Source organism: Pseudophryne corroboree, chromosome 10 (genome assembly GCF_028390025.1).
Source record: "Pseudophryne corroboree isolate aPseCor3 chromosome 10, aPseCor3.hap2, whole genome shotgun sequence".
Classification (NCBI taxonomy): Eukaryota; Metazoa; Chordata; class Amphibia; order Anura; family Myobatrachidae; genus Pseudophryne; species Pseudophryne corroboree.
The window spans coordinates 24,302,625-24,329,187 of record NC_086453.1 but is presented as its reverse complement, the minus strand read 5'-3'; the positions used below and the strand labels follow the sequence as shown (position 1 = coordinate 24,329,187).

Genomic DNA, 26,563 nt, shown 5'->3' with positions numbered 1-26,563 from the left:
CTCTCTATCACCTCTCTATCACCTCTCTGTCACCTCTCTATCACCCCTCTCTATCACCCCTCTCTATCAGCCCTCTCTATCACCTCTCTATCACCTCTCTCTATCAGCCCTCTCTATCACCTCTCTATCACCTCTCTATCAGCCCTCTCTATCACCTCTCTATCAGCCCTCTTTATCACCTCTCTATCAGCCTTCTCTATCACCTATCAGCCCTCTCTATCACCTCTCTATTAGCCCTCTCTATCACTTCTCTATCAGCCCTCTCTATCACCTCTCTATCAGCCCTCTCTATCACCTATCAGCCCTCTCTATCACCTCTCTATTAGCCCTCTCTATCACCTCTATCACCTCTCTATCACCCCTCTCTATCAGCCCTCTCTATCACCTCTCTATCAGCCCTCTTTATCACCTCTCTATCAGCCTTCTCTATCACCTATCAGCCCTCTCTATCACCTCTCTATCACCTCTCTATCAGCCCTCTATATCACCTCTCTATCACCTCTCTATCAGCCCTCTCTATCACCTCTTTATCAGCCTTCTCTATCACCTCTCTATCAGTCCTCTCTATCACCTATCAGCCCTCTCTATCACCTCTCTATCACCTCTCTATCAGCCCTCTCTATCACCTCTGTATCAGCCCTCTCTATCACCTCTCTATCAGCCCTCTCTATCACCTCTTTATCAGCCTTCTCTATCACCTCTCTATCAGTCCTCTCTATCACCTATCAGCCCTCTCTATCACCTCTCTATCACCTCTCTATCAGCCCTCTCTATCACCTCTCTATCAGCCCTCTCTATCACCTCTCTATCAGCCCTCTCTATCACCTCTCTATCAGCCCTCTCTATCACCTATCAGCCCTCTCTATCACCTCTCTATCACCTCTCTATCAGCCCTCTCTATCACCTCTCTATCAGCCCTCTCTATCACCTCTTTATCAGCCTTCTCTATCACCTCTCTATCGGCCCTCTATATCACCTCTCTATCAGCCCTCTCTATCACCTATCAGCCCTCTCTATCACCTCTCTATCAGCCCTCTCTATCACCTCTCTATCAGCCCTCTCTATCACCTCTCTATCACCTATCTATCACCTCTCTATCACCTCTCTATCACCTCTCAATCAGCCCTCTCTATCACCTCTTTATCAGCCCTCTCTATCACCTCTCTATCAGCCCTCTCTATCACCTATCAGCCCTCTCTATCACCTCTCTATCACCTCTCTATCAGCCCTCTCTATCACCTCTATATCAGCCCTCTCTATCACCTCTCTAGCAGTCCTCTCTATCACCTCTTTATCAGCATTCTCTATCACCTCTCTGTCGGCCCTCTCTATCACCTATCAGCCCTCTCTATCACCTCTCTATCAGCTCTCTCTATCACCTATCAGCCCTCTCTATCACCTCTCTATCAGCCCTCTCTATCACCTCTCTATCAGCCCTCTCTATCACCTATCAGCCCTCTCTATCACCTCTCTATCAACCCTCTCTATCACCTCTCTAGCAGTCCTCTCTATCACCTCTCTATCACCTCTCTATCACCTCTTTATCAGCCTTCTCTATCACCTCTGAGAACGTTAGGGTTAGGCTGCAATGGAAATTAGAGTTGGATTGGGAAGAAGGTAGTAGTTAGGGTTAGGCTGCAGAGGAGGTTAGATTTAGGCTGGGAGAGGGGAGTGGTTAGGGTTAGACTGTGAGGAGGCTTAGAGTTAGGCTGCGGAGAGGTGGTGGATAGGGTAGGCTGTGGAAGAGGCTAGAGTTAGGCTGCAGAGAGGGGAGTGGATAGGGTAGGCATGTGAGGGAGCTTAAAGTTAGACTGGGGAGAGGGGAGTGGTTAGGGTTAGGCTGGAGAGATGTGAATGGTTAGTTGACACTGGGAATGTTATGGTTAGGATGTGGGGGAGGTTAGAGTTAGGCTGCTGGAGAGGTGAGGGGTTAAGGTTAGGTGACACTGGGAGTGGTAGGGTTAGGCTGTGGAGGAGGTTAGCGTTAGGCTAGGGAGAGGGGAGTGGTTATGCTTAGACTGCGGAGGAGGTTAGAGTTAGGCTGTGGGGGAGGTTAAAGCTAGGCTGGGGAGAAGGTAGGTGTTAGTGTTAGGCACTTCTGGGAATGGTAACATTAGGCTGTGGTGGGAGGTTAGTGCTAGTCTGCTGGAGAGGTAAGTGGCCGTTTTTCAGAATCCGAGTTAGTGGAGGAGGTAGCCCAGCAGGCTGTACTGAATTCTGAGGATGTTGATGATGATGGTGAATCCTCTATGCACATAAAATACAAAGACTTGGTGTAACATGTGCTTTAACTATGATTAAAATGTGGTCCTAGTGACAGCAGTTACGTGCCTCCATGAGGTTCTTTTTGAGCATATAGCTAACCGTAATAGGGGTGTAGTACTGGTGACCGGCGGTCTCCTGACCGCCGGTCACCTTACCGACGCCGGGATCCCAGCAGCATACCGACGCCGGGATCCCGGCGGGGAGGGGCGAGCGCAGCAAGCCCCTTGCGGGCTCGCTGCGCTCGCCACGCTGCGGGCTCGGTGGCGACCTGCGGTCGCCACCGGTTCTATTCCCACTCTATGGGTGTCGTGGACACCCACGAGTGGAAATAGTCCCTGTTGGTCGGCATGCTGACCATCGGGATAGTGAGCCGTCGGGCTCACCGAGGAGGTCATGTGACTGTCGGACCACCCCGTAATAGTGGGTGCAGTAAAGCTCAAATTTGGAATTGTGAATTGTGTGGGCAATGTCAAAAGTCAAATAAAATCCCTGCGTATTGTCCAAAAACATTCAGGGCAATCGGATTTGAAAAATGTGATTAATTTTGCCTTTTTTTTCTGCTAGGCTTTACTCAAGTGTTTTTTTGCAAATTCATAATTTGCAGAATGGTGTGTGTAATGTTTGACCATGACTACTTATTCAATGCTGTGATTTACAGTAGATCCCCCAGAATGACTCTCCACATTCGCCTACTGCAGAGGCAGTTGGTGGACCTACAGAAGAAGAGCTCTACACTTTTTTTTTCTTCAATAAGCTGCACCTATGCCCCAAACTTGATCAGCACCCAGTCCAGAGTTGGGAGAGTCATCTCCCTCTCCTGCAGCCAATTCAGTTGCAACCTTCATACGGGTTTGCTAAGGGTCACCGGTGGCCGGAATTCCGGCAATCAGCATCCCGACGCCAGGATCCCGGCAGCGGAATGCCGGTGGGGAGCGAGCACAACATGTTCCCTTGCGGTCTCGCTGCGTTCATTCCCTTCATACAATCCATGGCTTCATTTCAGTACAGTTTGTTACACTGATTCGTTGAATATTAAGGGGTGTATTCAATACGTGTCGGATCCTTTCTGACGGAAAGGATCCGACATCTCAGTATTCAATAAGCGGGCAATTCCGACAAGATTTGGCTGCACCCTACAATGCCAACTCAACTTTTTTTAAAGTCGGATTGACATTGGCCCTCATTCCGAGTTGTTCGCTCGTTCTTTTTCATCACATCACAGTGATTTTCCGCAAACTGCGCATGCGCAATGTCTGCACTGCGACTGCGCCAAGTAAATTTGCTAAGAATTTTGGTATTTTACTCACGGCATTACGAGGTTTTTTCTTCATTCTGGTGATCGTAGTGTGATTGACAGGAAGTGGGTGTTTCTGGGCGGAAACTGGCCGTTTTATGGGAGTGTGTGAAAAAACGCTGCCGTTTCTGGGAAAAACGCGGGAGTGGCTGGACGAATGCTGGGTGTGTTTGTGATGTCAAACCAGGAACGACAAGCACTGAACTGATCGCACTGGAAGAGTAAGTCTCGAGCTACTCAAAAACTGCTTAGAAATTTCTATTCGCAATATTGCGAATACTTCGTTCGCAATTCTGCTAAGCTAAGATTCACTCCCAGAGGGCGGCGGCTTAGTGTGTGTAATGCTGGGAAAAGCGGCTAGCGAGCGAACAACTCGGAATGAGGCCCATTGTCGGAAACGGGGCTAAAACCTATCGGATTTGGCCGCGTTTCCGACAAAACACGTGGATCAGCAGCTTAAGCCACCGATCCACGTGCTTTCCAAAAAGTCAGAAAAACGGAAGAAGCATTGAATAGGTCGGAACCCCTTCTGACCTAAAAATGCCAGAAACTTCTGTCTTTCCGACAAGACGGCAGTTTCCGACATCAATTGAATATCCCCAATAATGGCCCTCATTCCGAGTTACACACGCTAAGCCTACGCCTACTGGGAGTGTATCTTAGCTTCTTAAAAGTGCGACCGATGTATTCGCAATATTGCGATAACAAACCTCGTAGCAGTTTTAGAGTAGCTTCAGACTTACTCTGCCTGTGCGATCAGTTCAGTGCTTGTCGTTCCTGGTTGACGTCACAAACACACCCAGCGTTCGCCCAGGCACTCCCACCGTTTCTCCGGCCACTCCTGCGTTTTTTCCGGAAACGGTAGCGTTTTCAACCACACGCCCATAAAACGCCGTGTTTCCGCCCAGTAACACCCATTTCCTGTCAATCACACTACGATCGCCGGAGCGATGAAAAAGCCGTGAGTAAAAATACTATCTTCATAGTAAAGTTACTTGGCGCAGTCGCAGTGCGAACATTGCGCATGCGCACTATGCGGAATTTCACTGCGATGCGATGAAAAACACCGAGCGAACAACTCGGAATGAGGGCCAATGTTCATTTAAAAATAGGTTTAATTTTGCTTATCACATCATGATATCCAACTGTATAAACTGTCTTAATTATGGTACAGACATTCTGTGGGCAAACATTATGTCATCTATTGCGTCATATTGTGGGTCATTCCGACTCCATCGCACGCTGCACTTTTTCGCTGCGGTCGCAATGCACAGGCGCGTCGTTAGCCGGCGACGGCCGGCGCTGTGCAATGACAAGAACTATGAAGAAAGAGTTTGCAGCGGCGAACGTAAAAAGATTGACAGGCAGAAGGCACATCTGGTGTGTCAACTGACCGTTTTCGGGGAGTGGTGAGTCCAATGCAGACGTGTCGAGGTGTTTGGTAAGTCCAGACCTACTCCTAACCTGCACAAAATGTTTTTGCATAGCTCGGCTGCACAAGCGAACGCAGCCTTGCTATGCAAAAATACACTCCCCCATAGGCGGCGACTATCTGATCGCACGGCAGCTAAAAACAGCTACCGTGCGAACAACTCGGAATGAGGGCCATTGTGACAGGTTTAAGTCATTTATTTTACAAAACCATTTATGGAGACTCAAAACAGCAACAATATAAAGCTGATATAGTTTTCCATGTGGGATAAACAACCAAAGTAGTATTATGTGTCATTGGTTTGGGAACACAGAGATTATTTAAACACAAATTTTTGCTATTTTTTTTGTACTTTTTATTAATGCATCACATCATATTACGCACATTGGGGGTAATTTCATTGTTGATCGCAGCCGGAATTCTGTTAGCAATTGGGCAAAACCATGTGCACTGCAGGGGAGGCAGATATAACATGTGCCTGGGGAAACGGGGGAGTGGCTAGCCGGACGCAGAGCGTGTATGTGACGTCAGAACAGGAACTAAGTAGACTGAAGTGATCGCAATCTAGGAGTAAGTCTGGAGCTACTCAGAAACTGCAGGAAAATATTTAGTAGCAGTTCTGCTAATCTTTCGGTCGCTATTCTGCTAAGCTAAGATACACTCCCAGAGGGCGGCGGCCTAGCGTGTGCAATGCTGCTAAAAGCAGCTAGCGAGCGAACTACTCGGAATGAGGGCCTGTGTGTCTGAGAGAGTCTCTAATCCACCTTGATTAACCCCTTATGTTCCATATGAAACGTCTAAACATCTGCTTTGCTAACATTGCAATAAATACAAGTGTAGGAAGGTGCACATTTTAATTAAATTGGCTTAGCCAAAGTAAGAGAGCAACAGACGTTTTCACTCCTCCATTTCAGATGAGATAGCTGAGAATCAGATCCTCTTTTATATTTATATGATATAATTCCGATGGATACTTTGGAAACTTGATACCTAGCTAAACAATATGGGTTCTCAGAGAGATCTGTCTGCTTCAAGCCGGCCTAGCAGGTCGCCATCCAGAGGGCGCCACACCAGGGCATGATCCTCTGCTGCTGTGCCCCACGCTGCCCGTTGCCCCCCGCTGCCGCTGTGAAGAGAAACTAGACGTGTACGCGTCTAGTTTCCCTTTATGGAGAAGTCCTTTACTGTGCGGTGCGTGAGACATCATCGCGCTCCGCACATCATTTCAGTCTGTACAGGGGGCGTAAATGACCACGCCCCCTGTATATAGCCACGCCCCTATTGTCGCCCGGGGCGCACAGCGCCCAAGAACCGGCCCTGTGTGTACCTGTAAAGTGTTATGTATAATATATGAGCACTAGATAATAATTGAGTTTGGGCACAGATTTATGGCGTATTATGTATTGGGGGCACTGATGTGTGGGTTATTACTGCCCACAGTGCACATACAATGTTGTTCCCAAGGCTTGGTCACATCTGTGTGAGGGTTTCTGTAGATGGCTGGAAAGAGTATATTGGGGAAACAGGGGCAGTCGGGTGAATCGTTGTCATGGGTGCCCAGAAACCTTGCACCAGCCCTTCCTGAACAATGAAATGCTGTTGGCGGCCATTATGTTTAATAACCAGATATTTGACAAGAATAACGTTATGTGCACGTGAGCATCTGAGGGTGATTGGATGGCACTTCCTGTTTTGCAATAAACCACGTACAGTATGCTGTTTTGCAGGATATTACACATTATTGCTTATTTATGGACCACAAATAAAGTTTGCCAGCTAAAAACATTTGAAGGTCAATGTCCCCTTCTTGTCCCATTCTGCTCCAAGCTTTATGGGTATATACTGTAAATACACATGAGGAAACCAATCGTCTTTGTTCGCTAAGGGAAGGATACTGATGTTTCTCGCTAAGGAAGCCAACCCCTCTCCATTTTCATAATTCCGGAATTCAAGATTGAAAAAAACTCTTAATCCTGGGATTCCAGGGATCTCAGGGATTGAATTGTAAACACACAGGGCCTAATTCAGATCTAATTAGTTACTGGGCAGCGATTTTTGCAGTCCTGCAATCAGGTAGTCGCCACTTGCAGGGGGAGTGTTTTTTCGCTGTGCAAGTGTGCAATTCCATGTGTAGCAGAGCTGTACAAACTGATTTTGTGCAGTCTCTGCACAGCCCAGGACATAAGGGGGGTACACACGGAACGATAATCTAAGCAATCTGACTAGATTGCTTAGATTTTCAGCAACATCGCTCTGTGTGTACCCCCTACAGCGATAGCGATGTGCAGACCCGCGCATCACTATCGCTGGTGCTAGATTGGCCTGCAGGCCAATCTAGCGGGTCGCTAACTTCACCCTCTGGGTGAAATGAGCACCCCCCCATCTTCCCCCGCACTCTCAGCACAGATCGCGCTGTGCGGCGGGAGAGATGTGCACTGAGCAGTTCGCTCAGCACACATCTTTCCCGCATCGGCCCGTCTATATGGGCCTTTACTCTTCCTCTGCGATGAGAGCAGCTGATCATGACCGGAGCTGACGACAGGCACCATCCCTGAAAACGCCTAAGCACGCCTGCGTTTTTCCGGACAGTCCTTGAAAACGGTCAGTTGCCACCCACAAATGGCCTCTTCCTGTCAATCACCTTGCCAAAGCCCTCTGCGAATGGATCCTTCACACAATACCGTTGCAGGGCGCTGATGCCGACACAGTGTGTTGCATATGCAAGCAAAGCGATAACACACAGCAGCGATCAGATCTGAATGAGCCCCTCAGACAGGAGTATTGCCAACAAAAACACACACACACACACACACACACACACACACACACACACACACACACACACACACACACACACAAATAGGATGCACAAGCAGCTCCTGCTGTTTAAAATGATATGCAGCATCTCTATATTCTGTGTGTAATAGCAACTGTACCTGCATACACAATGTTATGCTACAGTGTATTCCTGCCAAACACTGTAACATAATTACATATGCTGATACAGCCACTATTATACACAGAATATAGCCATGTCGCATATCATTTAAATCACCATAAGCTGCTTGTGCATCCAAATACATCCCTTTGGGCATCATTTGCATTTTCTTGTGCAAATTGTGCAAAAATGACATGTACGCTAGACGGTCTATTTTTTTTTAGATCAAAGCATTTGGGTTTTTTTTTTGTGTCTAAATGTATTGAAAAGTAATAACAATAATTGCAAATGTGCAAAAGTAATAATTGCAAATGTGCTTGAACAGTGTACTTATAACTGATTTCCAAATTTTCATATCCAACTCAGCCAAAAAATAACTCTAAATTATTTGAGAGTTTTAGAGCTGCTTTATGTTCGACTTCGGCCGTTGTATACTTAACATGGGCAAAACATCCGGATTTTACTTTTTATCGAGCGCTCCACTTTAGAGCAGAGAGTTTCTGAAAAATCTGGTTTGCAGCCGCTAATACATTAGCCGACTTTGCAAAATGCCTGATGTTTGTGGTAATAGCTGCAAACATCGGACATTTTGCCGTCATCGGCTCCCATTACATCCCTGCCTATCGATTCTAAGGGCAGCTAGGAGAGCCTGAGAGGACTGAGAAGCCAGCTATAGTATTATCCCACTCTCCCCTGGCCCAGTGCATCCCACTCTCCCCTGGCCCAGTGCATTTTTAATCCTATAATACCCGGGATTTAATTATTTTAATCCCGGGAATTTTTGGGACTCAAACGTACATGAGATTGGAAATGTCTGGATTGGCTTCTTTATTTCTCACCTATTCTGGAGCAGAGATAGTTTGTGTGCTCAGAGGCTGTGTCATCATCAGGCCTGGCTAACCTGTGGCTCTCCAGATGTTGTGAAACTACACATCCCAGCATACCTTGCCACAGTTTTAGCATTCCCTAATAGCAAAACTGTGGCAAAGCATGATGGGACTTGTAGTTTTACAACAGCTGGAGAGCCACAGGTTGGCCAGGCCTGATCTAGATCTCTTCCGTGGATGAATATGGATTCTGCTGCATACTCACAGAAGTGTGGAAGTGCCCAGGCATTGGGGGTCATTCTGAGTTGTTCGCTCGTTATTTTTTTCTCGTAACGGAGCGATTAGTCGCTAATGCGCATGCGCAATGTCCACAGTGCGACTGCGCCAAGTAAATTTGCTATGCAGTTAGGTATTTTACTCACGGCATTACGAGGTTTTTTCTTCTGTCTGGTGATCGTAATGTGATTGACAGGAAGTGGGTGTTTCTGGGTGGAAACTGGCCATTTTATGGGTGTGTGTGAAAAAACGCTACAGTTTCTGGGAAAAACGCGGGAGTGGCTGGAGAAACGGAGGAGTGTCTGGGCGAACGCTGGGTGTGTTTGTGACGTCAAACCAGGAACGACAAGCACTGAACTGATCGCAGATGCCGAGTAAGTCTGAAGCTACTCAGAAACTGCTAAGAAGTGTCTATTCGCAATTCTGAGAATCTTTCGTTCGCAATTTTAATAAGCTAAGAATCACTCCCAGTAGGCGGCGGCTTAGCGTGTGCAATGCTGCTAAAAGCAGCTTGCGAGCGAACAACTCGGAATGAGGGCCATTGTGTAGTTGTCTAAGTGAGGGAAAGGCAGAAGCGGACAGTTCACCTACTATAAGTGTCGTCTGATCTATCTTCTGATGTGGGAGCTGAGTCCTATTGAGGTGAAGGCCCTGAGAAATGTGGTTCTAATGACCCCCCATGTCTTTCCTTCCTCTGGGTGGGCCGCTGCGGTAGAGTAGAGTGGATTTTCACACTTTTCAATGCTGAAGTGAGTCATTGCTTTCAGCAAGCTGGTGTCCACTTCAATCTACATTAATCGATCTAGCAACCTTGGTATAAATTTGACGTTTGATGCTGTAAGTCGCTACATCTGGGTCTGTGCCTGATTCTCTGGTTGGTGGGCTGCTGAGGGATGATGAGAAAGCCCATCCATGTTCTAATAGTAAGAGAAACATGTCCTCTACACTGGTAGACACAGTAGCAGTATTGTTTGCAACATTTGTTGGTAATGCATACTTGCCTACCCTCCCAAAATCCAGTGGCCCTATTGTCCCCCCCCCATAAAGGAGGGCAAGTCTCCTGCTTTCCCTGCCAGCCCCTCCGCAGCCCCCCTTGGCCGTCCACAGCAGAGAACAAGTGGGTGGTCTGAGGTGATCCGATGATGCAATTCATGCTGAACTGCATCATTGTAGCTCCACCTGCCGATATACAGTGCCTGCCTATTTTCTCGGCACTGTAAAGCAGGGGTGGAGCCACGATCATGTGATGTGATGCCACGCCCCAGATTGCCTACTTCACCACCGTCAAGAGCCCCGAACCGCCTACCTTGTCCTGGCCATGCCCCAGGACAGCCCATCTTGCCACTGGCCATGCTCCCATGCACCTACAATGCTGCCTCCTCCAGGATGGCATGGAAAAGCTGGCAATAGTACCTCATTTCTCCCTCTCCCTCATGCCCAGATCTCAGCCCTGATTTGCCAATTTTTGTTTGAAGTACCATAGGGCATACAATTGCACTTGCTTGCAGAAGGTGACATCATTGAATCACCGCATTGAGTTTTTCTCTGTAAATAAAAAGATTCAATGGAAAGCATTTGCAAGAAGCCTGGCAGGAACCTAAACATGAAATACATTACTCTCCGCCATTCAGTACACTACAAATGGTAACATGTTCTTGCCGGCTAGTCCATGGATGTTTTCCACCAACTAAGTAACTAGTGTTTTGTAGCAAGGAGATGATTGGCCATAGTACTCAGCGGGGATATTCCCAGCAGGCCAACATATGTGTTATTTCCTGTTGGCCATGGACTTTTCAAAAATGTACACTGCTCAAAAAAATAAAGGGAACACTAAAATAACACATCCTAGATCTGAATGAATGAAATATTCTTATTAAATACTTTGTTCTTTACATAGTTGAATGTGCTGACAACAAAAGCACACAAAAATTATCAATGGAAATCAAATGTATTAACCCATGGAGGTCTGGATTTGGAGTCACCCTCAAAATTAAAGTGGAAAAACACACTGCAGGCTGATCCAACTTTGATGTAATGTCCTTAAAACAAGTCAAAATGAGGCTCAATATTGTCTGTGGCCTCCACGTGTCTGTATGACCTCCCTACAACTCACACAAGTGGCTCAGGTAGTGCAGCTCAGCCAGGATGGCACATCAATGCGAGCTGTGGCAAGAAGGTTTGGTGTGTCTGTCAGCGTAGTGTCCAGAGCATGGAGGCGCTACCAGGGGACAGGCCAGTACATCAGGAGACGTGGAGGAGGCCGTAGGAGGGCAACAACCCAGCAGCAGGACCTCTACCTCCGCCTTTGTGCAAGGAGGAACAGGAGGAGCACTGCCAGAGCCCTGCAAAATTACCTCAAGCAAGCCACAAATGTGCATGTGTCTACTCAAACGATCAGAAACAGACCCCATGAGGGTGGTATGAGGGCCCAACGCCCACAGGTGGGGGTTGTGCTTACAGCCCAACACCGTGCAGGACGTGTGGCATTTGCCAGAGAACACCAAGATTGGCAAATTCGCCCCTGGCGCCCTGTGCTCTTCACAGATGAAAGCAGGTTCTCACTGAGCACATGTGACAGACGTGACAGAGTCTGGAGATGCCAAGGAGAACGTTCTGCTGCCTGCAACATCCTCCAGCATAACCGGTTTGGCAGTGGGTCAGTAATGGTGTGGGGTGGCATTTCTTTGGGGGGCCGCACAGCCCTCCATGTGCTTGCCAGAGGTAGCCTGACTGCCCTTAGGTACCGAGATGAGATCCTCAGGCCCCTTGTGTCAAGTCCGGATGTTTTTGTGAATCCGTTAACCCAGGACCAACCACAGGTGTAGGTGCTGGGGTATGAAGAAAGCAGGGAGGACGAAGAAAGTTCCGTTTCATATATTTATTGAAATTAACAATTCCAGTAAAGAGTTAAATGACAAGTTGTTAATCATCATATAATACTGAAGTATTGCAGGAATGGCAGAAATAATATGCAGGATAAAACTCAAAGACAAATAAAAGAAATGTTCATGGAAACGTATGCAAAACAAGCTGATGAATAACAGTTGAATAGTCCAAATATAAACTAGCTTTGATGATGAACTGCAGAATGTGTTTAACTGGTTAATGCAGACTTGAAGAAATAACTGTAAGGATTTGCAATGGAGTTTTGAGAGTTAACTGAGAGACTGTGAAGAATTATCCTTGTTATGACAAAATAGCAAATATAAAGTACTGAATTGGGTTACTTGCGGGTTCCGGAGATCACTGTGAAACTGTAGCAGATGACAAGGTGATGAGCGGATTAAATGCAGAGTTGAACAAACGAAGAGCTGAGGGAAATGGAATCCTCCAAACTTTGTATGGTAGGCAGACAAGGTAACCTCATGCAAGACTCTGGGAATCCAACCATTTCCAGTAGGTGTGCAATTAACTGACAGCACAGCGGGGAGCTGGTGTATCTTTTAGCAGTGAAGGCTGCAGAAGGACCTCTGGGAAAGGAGGCGATATCTGGACCACGGGAATCACACAGGAATGCACGGAGAGAGCTCAGAGCTAGAGCACAGCGTTGATACAACAAAGCACTGGCCCAGAGTAACATAATCCCAGCCTACTTAAAGGCAGCACACGCACGGGATTGGCTTACACCTGCCCACAGGTGTTTTCACAAGTGCTCTGTATTACCTATTTGGTCTCCAACATGGCCTCCTCCTATACAGCAGACACACCGCAGTGCCTTAGGCCATTTGGTCCCCGCACTCCCAGTTCCCAGACTCTGCATTACCTGTGCCACTGATCACGCCGCATCCCCACACAGGCGCACAGCACCGCGAGCAACCGCACTGGCAATGGATGAACCCCAGAACCCGCAGAGGTAAGAGACCGGTTCGTGACAGTACCCCCTCCTCTAAGGGTGGTCTCCGAACACCTTTGAACCTTATCAGGATTTTTGGAGAAGTATTTCTGTACCAGTCTTGGAGCATGAACATCTTCAGAGAAAACCCAGGATCTCTCCTCCGGACCGTAACCCTTCCAGTCGACCAAAAACTGTAAACGTCCATATCGGGAACGTGAGTCCACAATCTCTTTAACTTCAAATTCCTCATCCTGCAAAGAGTGAACTTTAGGAGATTTGGACTGAGTAGTACGGAACTTATTGAGAATAAAAGGCTTCAGTAAAGATGTATGAAAGGCGTTAGGAATTCTCAAAGACGGTGGCAACTTGACTTTGTATGACACAGGGTTGAGTACTTTTACAATGGGAAATGGACCAATAAACTTGGGAGCAAATTTCTTAGAAGGAACTTTGAACCTGAGATTGCGCGTAGAAATCCAAACTTGGTCTCCCACCTTGTAATTCGGTACAGCTTTACGTTTTCTATCTGCAAAAGATTTATAACGAGCGGAAGTTTTGACCAACGACTTACGCACACAACTCCAGATTCTAGATAGACATTGAAGCTCTTGATCTGCTGCTGGAACCTCTAGGGCTGGCAATGGATGAAACTCTGGCACCCGAGGATGAAAGCCGAAGTTAATATAAAAGGGCGTAAATTCTGAAGATGAATGGAAGAGATTATTATGAGCAAATTCTGCCAATGGAAGGTAGTCAACCCAGTCATCCTGTGAGGACGATATATATAGCTGGGAAACAGGGGCAGTCGGGTGAATTGTTGTCATGGGTGCCCAGAAACCTTGCACCAGCCCTTCCTGAACAATGAAATGCTGTTGGTGGCCATTATTTTTAATAACCAGATATTTGACAAGAATAACGTTATGTGAACGTGAGCATTGAGGGTGATTGGATGGCACTTCCTGTTTTGCAATAAACCACGTACAGTATGCTGTCTAGCAGGATATTACTCATTATTGCTTATTTATGGACCACAAATAAAGTTCGCCAGCTAAAAAAATTTGAAGGTCAATGTCCCCTTCTTGTCCCATTCTGCTCCTACCTATACTGTAAATACACATGAGGAAACCAATCGTCTTTGTTCGCTAAGGGGAGGATACTGATGTTTCTCGCTAAGGAAGCCAACCCCTCTCCATTTTCATAATTCCGGAATTCAAGATTGAAAAAATCTCAATCCTGGGATTCCAGGGATCTCAGGGATTGAATTGTAAACACACAGGGTCTAATTCAGATCTAATTAGTTACTGGGCAGCGATTTTTGCAGTCCTGCAATCAGGTAGTCGCCACTTACAGGGGGAGTGTTTTTTCGCTGTGCAAGTGTGCAATTGCATGTGTGGCAGAGCTGTACAAACTGATTTTGTGCAGTCTCTGCGCAGCCCAGGACATAAGGGGGGTACACACGGAACGATAATCTAAGCAATCTGACTAGATTGCTTAGATTTTCAGCAACATCGCTCCGTGTGTACCCCCTACAGCGATAGCGATGTGCAGCCCCGCGCATCACTATCGCTGGTGCTAGATTGGCCTGCAGGCCAATCTAGCGGGTCACTCACTTCACCCGCTGGGTGAAATGAGCACTCCCCCCCCCCGTCTCCCCCCGCACTCTCAGCACTGATCGCGCTGTGCGGCAGGAGAGATGTGCGCTGAGCAGTTCGCTCAGCACACATCTCTCCCGCATCGGCCCGTCTATATGGGTCTTTAATCTTCCTCTGCGATGAGAGCAGCTGATCATGACCGGAGCTGACGTCAGGCACCATCCCTGAAAACGCCTGAGCACGCCTGCGTTTTTCCGGACACTCCTTGAAAACGGTCAGGGGCCACCCACAAACGACCTCTTCCTGTCAATCTCCTTGCGAACGCCCTGTGCGAATGGATCCTTCGCACAATACCGTTGCAGGGCACTGACGCCTGTTGCAGCAGTGCGATGCGCCGGCACAGTGTGGTGCATATGCATGCATAGTTCAGATCTGATCGCCCCCTGTGCGATAACGTACAGCAGCGATCAGATCTGAATGACCCTCTCAGACAGGAGTATTGCCAACAAACACACACACACGCAAATAGGATGCACAAGCAGCTCCTGCTGTTTAAAATGATATGCAGCATCTCTATATTCTGTGTGTAACAGCAACTGAACCTGCATACACAATGTTATGCTACAGTGTATTCCTGCCAAACACTGTAACATAATTACGTATGCTGATACAGCCACTATTATACACAGAATATAGCCATGTCGCATATCATTTAAATCACCATAAACTGCTTGTGCATCCAAATACATTCCTTTGGGCATCACTTGCATTTTCTTGTGCAAATTGTGCAAAAATGACATGTACGCTACACGGTCTATTTTTTTTAGATCAAAGTATTTGTTTTTTTTTTGTGTCTAAATGTATTGAAAAGTAATAACAATAATTGCAAATGTGCAAAAGTAATAATTGCAAATGTGCTTGAACAGTGTACTTATAACTGACTTCCAAATTTTCATATCCAACTCAGCCAAAAAATAACTCTAAATTATTTGAGAGTTTTAGAGCTGCTTTATGTTCGACTTCGGCCGTTGTATACTTAACATGGGCAAAACATCCGGATTTGACTTTTTATCGAGCGCTCCACTTTAGAGCAGAGAGTTTCTGAAAAATCTGGTTTGCACTTTGCAGCCGCTAATACATTAGCCGACTTTGCAAAATGCCTGATGTTTGTGGTAATAGCTGCAAACATCGGACATCCCAGGAATTTTTGGGACTCAAACGTACATGAGATTGGAAATGTCCGGATTGGCTTCTTTATTTCTCACCTATTCTGGAACAGAGATAGTTTGTGTGCTCAGAGACTGTGTCATCTCAGTGGCGCACCCAGGGGGGGTTTCCGAGTACCCAGAAACCCCCCTCCATTAGCTGCATGAGTATTATTAATGACTGTCTAGCATCCTCTGCAGCCTGCTGTCTTCCTGGTGGCACATGCAAGTGCAAAAAAAGTTTACTTTATTTTAATTATAGTACATATATATCCATGTGCCTACATATATACACATGTATATACATACATACATACATATAAACACACACATATGATATATATATATATACACATGTGTATATATATGTTTACTGTATGTGTGTGTGTGTGTGTGTATATATATATATATATATATATATATATATATATGTATGTATGTATGCATGTTTAATATGCTATGTATATGTGTATATGGGTTCACTATGATCTCCCGGCGGCTGGCCTCCCGGCGACCAGCATACCGGCGCCGGGAGGCCGGCCGCCGGCTTACCAACAGTGTGGTGAGCGCAAATGAGCCCCTTGCGGGCTCGCTGCGCTCGCCACACTATTCTATTCTCCCTCCAGGGGGGTCGTGGACCTCCACGAGGGAGAATAAGTGTCGGTATGCCGGCGGTCAGGCTCCCGGCGCCGGTATGCTGGTCGCCGGGAGCCCGACCGCCGGCATACTGAAGATCACCCGTGTATATGTATGTGTGTGTGTATGTGTGTATATATATATATATATATATATATATATATATGTGTAGATATATATATATATATATATATGTGTAGATATATATATACACACACACACACACACACACACACACACACACACACACTAGTTTTACGGACCCAGCATATACTGGGTCACCTCAGTCCCCACCCCCGTGATTGGCTCCGCCCAGTTCTGGAAACCCCCCCATGCAAATCCTGCGTTTGCCACTGCGTCTAGATCTCTTCAGTGGATGAATATGGATTGTGCTGCATACTCACAGAAGTGTGGAAGTGCCCAGGCATTGTGTAGTTGTCTAAGTGAGGGTAAGGCAGAAGCTGACAGTTCACCTACTATACGTGTAGTCTGATCTATCTTCTGATGTGGGAGCTGAGTCCTATTGAGGTGAAGGCCCTGAGAAATGTGGTTCTAATGACCCCCCATGCCTTTCCTCCCGCTGGGTGGGCCGCTGCGGTAGAGTAGAGTGGATTTTCACACTTTTCAATGCTGAAGTGAGTCATTGCTTTAGGCAAGCTGGTGTCCACTTCAATCTTCATTAATCGATCTAGCAACCTTGGTATAAATTTGACGTTTGATCCTGTAAGTCGCTACATCTGGGTCTGTGCCTGATTCTCTGGTTGGTGGGCTACTGAGGGATGATGAGAAAGCCCATCCATGTTCTAATAGTAAGAGAAACATGTCCTCTACACTGGTAGACACAGTAGCAGTAGTGGCTGCAACATTTGTTGGTAATGCATACTTGCTTACCCTCCCCAAATCCGGTGGCCCTCTTGTCCCCCCCCCCCCATAAACGAGGGCAAGTCTCCTGCTTTCCCTACCAGCCCCTCTGCAGCCCCCCTTGGCCGTACACAGCAGAGAACAAGTGGGTGGTCTGAGGTGATCCGATGATGCGATTCATGCTGAACTGCATCATTGTAGCTCCACCTGCCGATATACAGTGCCTGACTATTTTCTCGACACTGTAAAGCAGGGGTGGAGCCATGATCATGCGATGTGATGCCACGCCCCAGACTGCCTACTTCACCACCGGCCATGCCCCGGACCGCCTACCTTGTCCTGGCCATGCCCCCGGACAGCCCATCTTGCCACTGGCCATGCTCCCATGCACCTACAATGCTGCCTCCTCCGGGATGGCATGGAAAAGCTGGCGATAGTACCTCATTTCTCCCTCTCCCTCATAGCCAGATCTCAGCCCTGATTTGCCAATTTTTGTTTGAAGTACCATAGGGCATACAATTGCACTTGCTTGCAGAAGGCGACATAATTGAATCACCCCATTGAGTTTTTCTCTGTAAATAAAAAGATTAAATGGAAAGCATTTGCAAGGAGCCTGGCAGGAACCTAAACATGAAATACATTACTCTCCGCCATTCAGTACACTGCAAATGGTAACATGTTCTTGCCGGATATTCCATGGATGTTTTCCGCCAACTAAGTTACTAGTGTTTTGTAGCAAGGAGATTATTGCCCATAGTACTCAGTGGGGATATTCCCAGCGGGCCAACATTTGTGTTATTTTCTGTTGGCCATGGACTTTTCAAAAATATATATGTTTTTCTTTTTTTGCTGCTAACTAGTGGCTGCCAGCAGTACTGCAAGTGAATAGACGCACCAGCTGCAGAGGCAGCAGTGACATTGGCTACACACAAGTAAGTTGCGAGGGGGTTGCATGGACAGGACAACACAGGTGGTGGTGTGGGTTTTGAATGGTGTGGTGGGGGAGGATTGGAGTTGGGTGCTACAGCTGGACAGCGGGGGGAACAGCGGCTTCAGGGGGGAAAGTTATAATTTTCCGAAAAAAGGTATCACTTTCCTAAAAACTGACCAGTTTTTGGGAAGTGATAATTTTCTCTGGTGTCATGATGAATCGTGAAAACAGAGTGAAAATCTGTGTGGCCATTACTAGCATTTTTTCCTCAATGTATCACAATGAAACAGGAAGGAATAAGATTCTGAAGGGAAAATAGGATGAGAATAGGAAGTGGGATTCAGTGAAAACTGCGTCTCTTGTGGTAAAGTACTGCGCCAGCTGTGACGATGACCACGTGTAGTTCTATGGGCAGAATGGTTCTATTACATCCCAGCAGCTGGGAAAGATCTTTATAATATGAGGATGTTTCTAGTAAGGTGACAGCACCCACTAAATACCCCGGAGCTCCTTGTGCTACATGGTTTCCCGTAATACTGCGGTTCATCTCACAGAACGCTGGCTTATAGATTGTGGCGGGGACACTCTATCCATTTTTCCTTAATATTAAGTTCCAAGTCTGACAATCACTTGATAATACATCCTCACTGCAAGCATAGTCGCATTTGATCACAATTCAATCAATACGCGCGGTCAAGACGCATTGTCAGTCCACCGACAACCACTCAAAATAAATATCGAACTAGTGACCGGATCTGACTCAGGCCCTCAGGAACCCCAATTAGTGCACCGTGTCCCCTCGCATGGCTTGCTTTGCTCGCCATGATTCAGGAAAGGTTACTATTCCCATTCATAGTCCACATGGATCGTAAAGTATAAAAAAGTAAAAAAAAACTTTAACAAAATCAAAACCTTGTGTCGACCTTTTTGCATGTCGACCTTATTCATGTCAACCTAATGGTTGTGTCAACCTATTTCTAGTGTCGACCTATTCACTATCGACCAATGGGTGTTGACCTAATGGGTATCGACCTAAGCGGTGTCGACCAGGAGTCCGGATACCGTTCAAAGCGGGAGTCTCAGTCCTTGTACAGTCAGACACACAGCTGTACACCAGGGAACATAAAGTCTCAGCTGCTACTGCTGCAAAAGTCACAAACATGGATGAGACTGTTTCTGACTAAGAATAATATACCTCCCAAATTCTGGCTTCTTGAAAACAGGGCCCTGTCGCCTAGGCGTGGCCTCAGCTGTGTGGGCGTGGCCTTGCAACATGACCCTGTTTAAAACATTTTGGGGGCATGCCCCCAGCGCTCCCTTAGCAGCTATACAGCCCTCGACTCACCTCCCTGCCCTGCACTGTAAAGATGTCGTGTGGGTATGCGCATGGCATCTATCCAGGAAGCAGTGAGTGATAACATCTATCCAGGAAGCAGTGAGTTATAACAACCTGCCCTCCCCCCTCCTCCCCCAGCTTGGACCTCGGGTGGGACAGCGGGACAGTGTCTGAATAGCAACATACCTCATCAACTTCAAAGGTTGGGAGGTATGATAGCAGGACTGTCCTACTGGAATTGGGACAGTTTGGAGGTATGGAATAAAGGCCTAAATTAATTACATATTGTAATTACAATAAGCTCTGAAACTATTTGTTTTAATTTACATAACATTATGGCCTATGGGTACCATGTTATTGGTCCATTCTACAGGGTGATTTAAAAGTCGCAGTACACCCTTTTGTATCAAAAATTGCGCAGGAAATGGGAAATACTCTAGTAAGGTATGGGTGAGGTGGGCTATCTTTTAAGGTATGTACTGAACATGGGCGCCATCTTAAAATCATCCATCTTGAATCTAAGTCAGTTTTTTCAAATGGAAAGGGGGTCGTGTAACATGTCAAACAACATCATAATTTGCTGAAAAGTTTATTGCTGCAAACAGATTTGGAATAGCAGCTATGGTTCAAGACTTACAACACTTTTCTGTTGCAGGTAACTGAAGATGTCTTTGACAAAAGATGAGAGAATTGAGGTCATTTTGATGTCTGGAGAACAAAGTTTCCGTGTCATAGCTGCAGATTTTAACAACCGGCACCCAGAAAGACCAGTAGCACTTTTTGGACGACCACTCCGTGACTTGTCAGCCACAGTCCCAGTTTCTCGGAATTTGGAAATTAGTCACCTGACAGTTATGTGAAATTGGAGGTCTTTCTGGGTCTTCTGTAAACCGTCGACATACTGTGTAGTAGAAACAACAGGATGTACCACAAGAAGCAGAAGCTGACAGAATTTCTAGCAGGGCATTTCTCAATCCTTTAGTCCAGAGTACAGCAGAACAAATATTCACTGACATAAACATTCACTAATAAATCTGCAGCTGACACTTTTTTGGGTGAACCGCCACCGCGATGAGTCATAGACTTCATTCACAGTCTAGGATCTTGGATGGGATGTACTAAGCACCAGGGATGTGCAGTGAGGTAAATGGCTAGGGAGGCATTGGCTAGTATCAGAGTCAGATTTATACACACATATATGGGAACTGGATGGTTCATGTGGGCAAGGTGCAGCTGTATACCTAGAGTGTTCCCTAAGGAACCAGTGTGCAATGTGCAGTATAACAGTGTATTACCCTATGGACCCATTGGGTGTGGGTCATTAGATCAACACTAAAAAGTCTACAGTCAATAGGTCGACCACTAATGGCATTAGGTCAACGGGGTCAAAATGTCGAAATGGACTAGGTAGACAGCAGAGTCGGTTGTGACGGTCAAAAGGCCGATAGGGTCAAAAAGTTGACATGAAAATGGTTGACACAAAAAAGTTCAACACAATTTTGTATTTTGTTACTTTTCGGCCACAAAAAAAAGCCCCATTAGTGTACCATGTCCCCTTGCACGCTGGGCTCGGCACATATGTGTGTCAACCATTCTCATGTCGACCTTTTGAAGCTATTGACCTTTTGAACTTGTCGACCTTTTGTAATGTCTACCTTTTCCATGTTGACCTTTTGACCATTTCACCCTGTTGACCTAATGCATGTCGAACATTAGTGGGACAATGACCCCAATCATACAGCCAATGTCATTAAGAACTATTTTCAACGTAACGAAGAACAAGGAGTCCTGGATGTGATGTTATGGCCCCTATAGAGCCCAGATCTCAACATTATCAAGTCTGGGATTACATGAAGATGTTTGGCACAACCTCCTAGCCAAGTTCCTTCAAAAACTGTGTACATAGAAGAATTGATGCTGTTTTGAAGGCAAAGGTGGTCACACCAAATATTAATTTAGATTTAACTTCTGTTTATTCACTTTAATATTTATTTACCACACCTGCCTAAAACTTTGGAACAGTAATGCGTGAATGTGTGTGTGTATATATATATATATTGTGTGAATGGGCATGGGCTTTCTTTGGGATCAATTTTGTCATGCCCCTTCCCCACAAGGCATGCACCATATGTCCCTATTGGAAAAATGCCATGTCACAGGTTGGGTTTGATAAGTGACAGTTAGGAGCTGATTGGCTGGTACTTTATCTCCAGCCACTGTATCTCCATTCAAGACTTGGTAAATAGACCCCTAAGTCCTTGGTTTGCGCTACAACCTGTGTTCCAGTGGTCCAACTACTGTGCCTGTCCAGAAAGCAATGGCCGCTTGTGTTCCAGTATGCATTCCACCCAGTGGGAGTAATTCAGATCTGATCACTGGGCTGCTAACTTTGCTTTCCTGCAATCAGACCGTCGCCACCTCCAGGGGGAGTGTATATTCACCGTGCAAGTGTGCAATCGCATGTGCAGCTGAGCTGTGAAAATCAATTTTGTGCAGTCTGTGTGCAACCCAGAACTTACTCCTACAGTGCGATGAGTACAGGCTGATTGGGGCCTGGAGCTGACGTCAGACACTTCCCTGAAAACGCTTGGTAACGCCTGCGTTTTTCCGTACACTCCCTGTAAATGCTCAGTTACCACCCACAAACGGCCTCTTCCTGTCAATCACCTGGTGACTGCCCATGCAGTCGGATTTTTTCACACAATCCCATCGCTGGCCGGCGATGCCCGTTGTTGTTGTCCGACATGCGTGCACATTGCGGTGCATACGCATGCGCAGTTAGGATCTGATTGCCCGCTGTACAAAAACACACAGCAGCGATCAGATCTGAATTACCCCCCCCCCCCCCACCCCTTCCCCCCAGTATCCGGGTGCACATTACTTCAAAAGATGGCGGCTTTTATTCTAACGTGCATTCAATTGATAACCACAGCTTATATTCCATTATCTTTATAAGTTCTGTAGTAACTGGATGATGTAAATAACTTTATATTTATTTATAAACATTCCATGGACTTGATAAACAATGAGGAAGGGACCAGTGAGTCCCGAAACGTGTTGGCTTCATCCTGTGCATGCTATGATGTACTGGTGGAATCTACTTACCTGTCTGAATCACCTGGGGGACATAGGAGGGTATCTTCTGTATATACGCTGCTATACACCCCCTGTGGCTGCTACATCACCAGAAGAGTACGATCCACTGCATTGCATTTGTGTGACTATGGGGGTCATTCCGAGTTGATCGCACGTAGCAACTTTTTGCTGCCCATGCGATCAACTAGACGCCGCCTATGCGGGAGTGGATTTTTGCATAGCAAGGCTGCGAACGCTTGTGCAGTCCTGCTATGCAAAAAAAGTTTTGTGCAGAAGTAGACTAGGGTAAGAGTTACTTACTCTGGGGGTCATTCCGAGTTGTTCGCTCGTTGCCGATTTTCGCTATGCTGCGATTTGCTGGTAACTGCGCATGGTACGCAGAGCGCATGCGCTTAGTTATTTAACGAAAAACTTAGTAGATTTTCACAAGCTCGAGCTAAGTTTTTTCAATGCTCGAGTGATCGTAGTGTGATTGACAGGAAGTGGGTGTTTCTGGGCGGCAACTCAGCGTTTTCACGGCGTTTGCTAAAAAAACGCAGACATGCCAGGGAAAAACGCAGGAGTGGCTGGCCGAATGCAGGGCGTGTTTGTGACATCAAACCAGGAACTAAACGGACTGAACTGATCGCAATCTGTGAGTAAGTCCGGAGCTACTCAGAAACTGCAAAGAAATATGTAATAGCAAATCTGATATCCTTTCGTTCGCTTATCTGCTATGCTAAGATACACTCCCAGAGGGCGGCGGCCTAGCGTGTGCAATGCTGCTAAAAGCAGCTAACGAGCGAACAACTCAGAATTGACATCAGACATCCGCCCTTCAAGCACTGGACACGCCAGCGTTGGACTCACCACTCCCAAAAACGGTGAGTTGCCGCCCTGGAAAGGTTTCCTGCTGTCAATCTTCTTGCGATCGCGCAAGCGATCGCTTTCTTCGTTCTTCTGGTCGTTGCCTGGCAACGGCCGTCGCTGGGCAACGACGCGCGTGCGCATTGCGGCCGCCGCGCAGGTGCAGATCCGACCCGTTTGCACCGCTGCGACAACCAGCAGCATGCGAACAGGTCAGAATGACCCCCTATATCCTGATGTTACACACCTTAAAGACGTGTATGAGCTGATCATAAATAACGCTATGTGCTACCTGCATTCTGTATAATGTACAGTGACCTGCTCCGTTCTTTACCTGAACCCTCTGGCACTCTCTCTTAATTTGATCCCACAAATGAAGATGAAGTATCATCACTCTTCTCATCCTGCTTCTCCACTACCTCTCCTCTTGATCCTTTACCCTCACAAATAAGTAAAGCTCTGTCTCTGGTGCTCATCCCTACCTTAACTAACATCTGTAATCTCTCTCTCTCTCTACTGGTATTTTTCCTTCACTCTTCAAGCATGCAGTGATTACTCCCATTTTAAAGAAACAAAATTCTGACCCTAATGCTCTCTCAAACTACCGCCCTATCTCTCTGCTCCCTTGTCTCTCTAAGCTACTTGAGAGACTTGCCTACACTCGACTCACACACTTTCTTAACTCATACACTTTGTTGGACCCACTTCAGTCAGGCTTCCGTTCCCAACATTCCACAGAGACGGCACTGACTAAAGTGGTTAATGATTTGGTCACTACGAAGTCTAAAGGCCACTACTCACTACTTATTCTTCTAGATCTATCTGCTGCATGTGACACGGTTGACCACTCTCTTCTCATACAAACACTACAATCCCTAGGTCTTAAAGACACAGCCCTTTCTTGGTTCCTATCGTACCTATCTAATCGCTCCTTCAGTGTTCGCTTCTCTGAATCTACCTCCTGTTCGCTACCTCTTTCAGTTGGAGTACCGCTAGGCTCAGTCTTGGGTCCTCTGCTTTTCTCTATCTATACCTCATCTCTTGGTAAACTAATCCACTCTTTTGGTTTTCAGTATCATCTGTACGCAGATGATACTCAAATCTACCTATCCTCCCCTGACTTGTCCCTATCTGTACTGGACCGTGTCACTGAATGCCTTTCTGCCATCTCATCCTGGATGACATCTCGCCACCTCAAACTTAATATTTCAAAGACAGAGTTAATTATATTTCCACCGGCCAATAGTAGGTACCAACCTGATATCTCTATCACTGTTGAAAACTCAACTATCTACCCTACCCCACAAGCTCGCTGCCTAGGTGTCATTCTTGACTCTGATCTGTCCTTTGTTCCCCACATTCAATCTGTCTCAAGATCATGTTACATGCATCTAAAAAACATATCCAAAATACGACCATACCTTACACAAGACACTGCTAAAACTCTAATCCACGATCTCATTATCTCCCGCATTGATTATTGCAATAGTCTCCTAACTGGTCTTCCCAAAACGAGACTCTCACCACTACAATCCATTCTGAATGCAGCGGCGAGGTTAATCTTGCTCGCTAGACGTTCATCGTCTGCAGATCCACTCTGTCAGTGCCTCCATTGGTTACCTGTATTCTACCGCGTTCAATATAAAATACTTTTATTCACACACAAGGCCATTAACCAAACTACCCCAACGCTTATCTCAAAATATCTCCCAACCCGACCTCTTCGCTCTTCACAAGACCTGCGTCTCTCATCCACACTCATTACTCGCTCCCACTCACGATTGCAGGACTTTCATCGGGCTGCACCCACTCTGTGGAATGCCCTACCACGCACAATAAGACTCTCCTCCAGTCTCCAAACCTTCAAGCGTTCCCTGAAAACTCACCTCTATAGGCAAGCGTATCAAATTCCAGAACCGCCCACATAACTTCCATACACCTGCCTATCAAATTGCTGCACAGTCCACACATATCCTCACATGTCTTCTCATTCTTCACTTTCCCTTCCTCTCGTACCCGGTTCATCATTGCTGTATGACCATATCATACAGCCCACCAAGAACCTTTGCAATCTGGCGAACAACTGTGCAATAGATAGGCATGTATACACAAGGAAAGGTGCTATTTCCCTATAGATTGTAAGTTTGCGAGCAGGGCCTTCCTACCTCTATGACTGTTTGTTATCACCCAGTTTGTTATGCCATTGTTATTTCCAATTGTAAAGCGCAACGGAATTTGCTGCGCTATAAAAGAAACTGTTAATAAATATAATAAATAAATAATAATATATAAACTTTTTATGAATGCTTTTAACATCTAACATGAACTTTTAATTTTAATGTTATGGTCTCATTGGATAAGAATAAGCCTGTTATTTCCTCTTTTTTCATTAGATGGCTGAATGTCCTCATCAGCATTATATATATGACCCCCATCCAAGCAATAGGGGTAGAGGGAAATTACATACATCTATAATATAAATGCAGTGTACTGGTTTACTTCTATAATACAATGTATTTTAAATGTGTTATAACATCCATGGTAGATGACTTGTAATAAAAATGTTTATGTGATTGTAATTGTATTGTATTTATGTACTGAATAAGTTTGCGATGGTTCCATAGCTGCCTGGTTGTGAAGGACAGTGGTAATACTTATACCGATGGGAGCAGTATCACACTGCCTTTCAAGGGAATAAACAGACTCACGTCAACATGAGGATATGATTTCTCTAGGCACCACACGCCAGGAGAGAAGTAGCAGCTGATGTAAGCCTACAGTATATATAGAGGAGAGAGAGAACTTGTGGGTTGTTTTTTCCCTACCTGGAGAGCTGAGTGTCACAGAGGTGCTGTCCAGGTGTGTCTACGATGTGATGTGAGCGAAGAAGTCAATTGTTCGGCTGGGATACTAGTGAAGGGGAGAGAACTGACAGAGCTCAGTGTGCTCCTCTCTGCAGGGAGAGATTCTTCAATAAGTGTCAACTTTTTGATTGACAGTCACTGGTGGCTGGAGCAGACAGCCGTATATATCACAATCTCAGCCGTCCTGAAAACGGGACCCTGAAAGAGAGATAGATCCACAATGCCACTAAGAGAAGCAGGTCGGCAAACCACGTATCACACCGCACCCATTCATAACTCGTCAGGATTGGGATAGCTTTGATATACACGTAACGCATCAGTTGCCAGCA

The 26,563-nt window shown here is 46.2% G+C and overlaps 1 protein-coding gene across 1 annotated transcript in view; it reads right to left on the bottom strand.

Moving 5' to 3' along the window:
- Nucleotides 1–26,278, bottom strand: part of LOC134965852 (uncharacterized) — a 128,296-nt gene extending 102,018 nt beyond the window's left edge. The window contains exon 1 of the mRNA XM_063942233.1: nucleotides 26,196–26,278. The gene's annotated coding sequence lies outside the window, so the exon portion shown is untranslated. The remainder of the gene's footprint in view (nucleotides 1–26,195) is intronic.
- Between the last annotated feature and the right edge of the window lie 285 nt (nucleotides 26,279–26,563).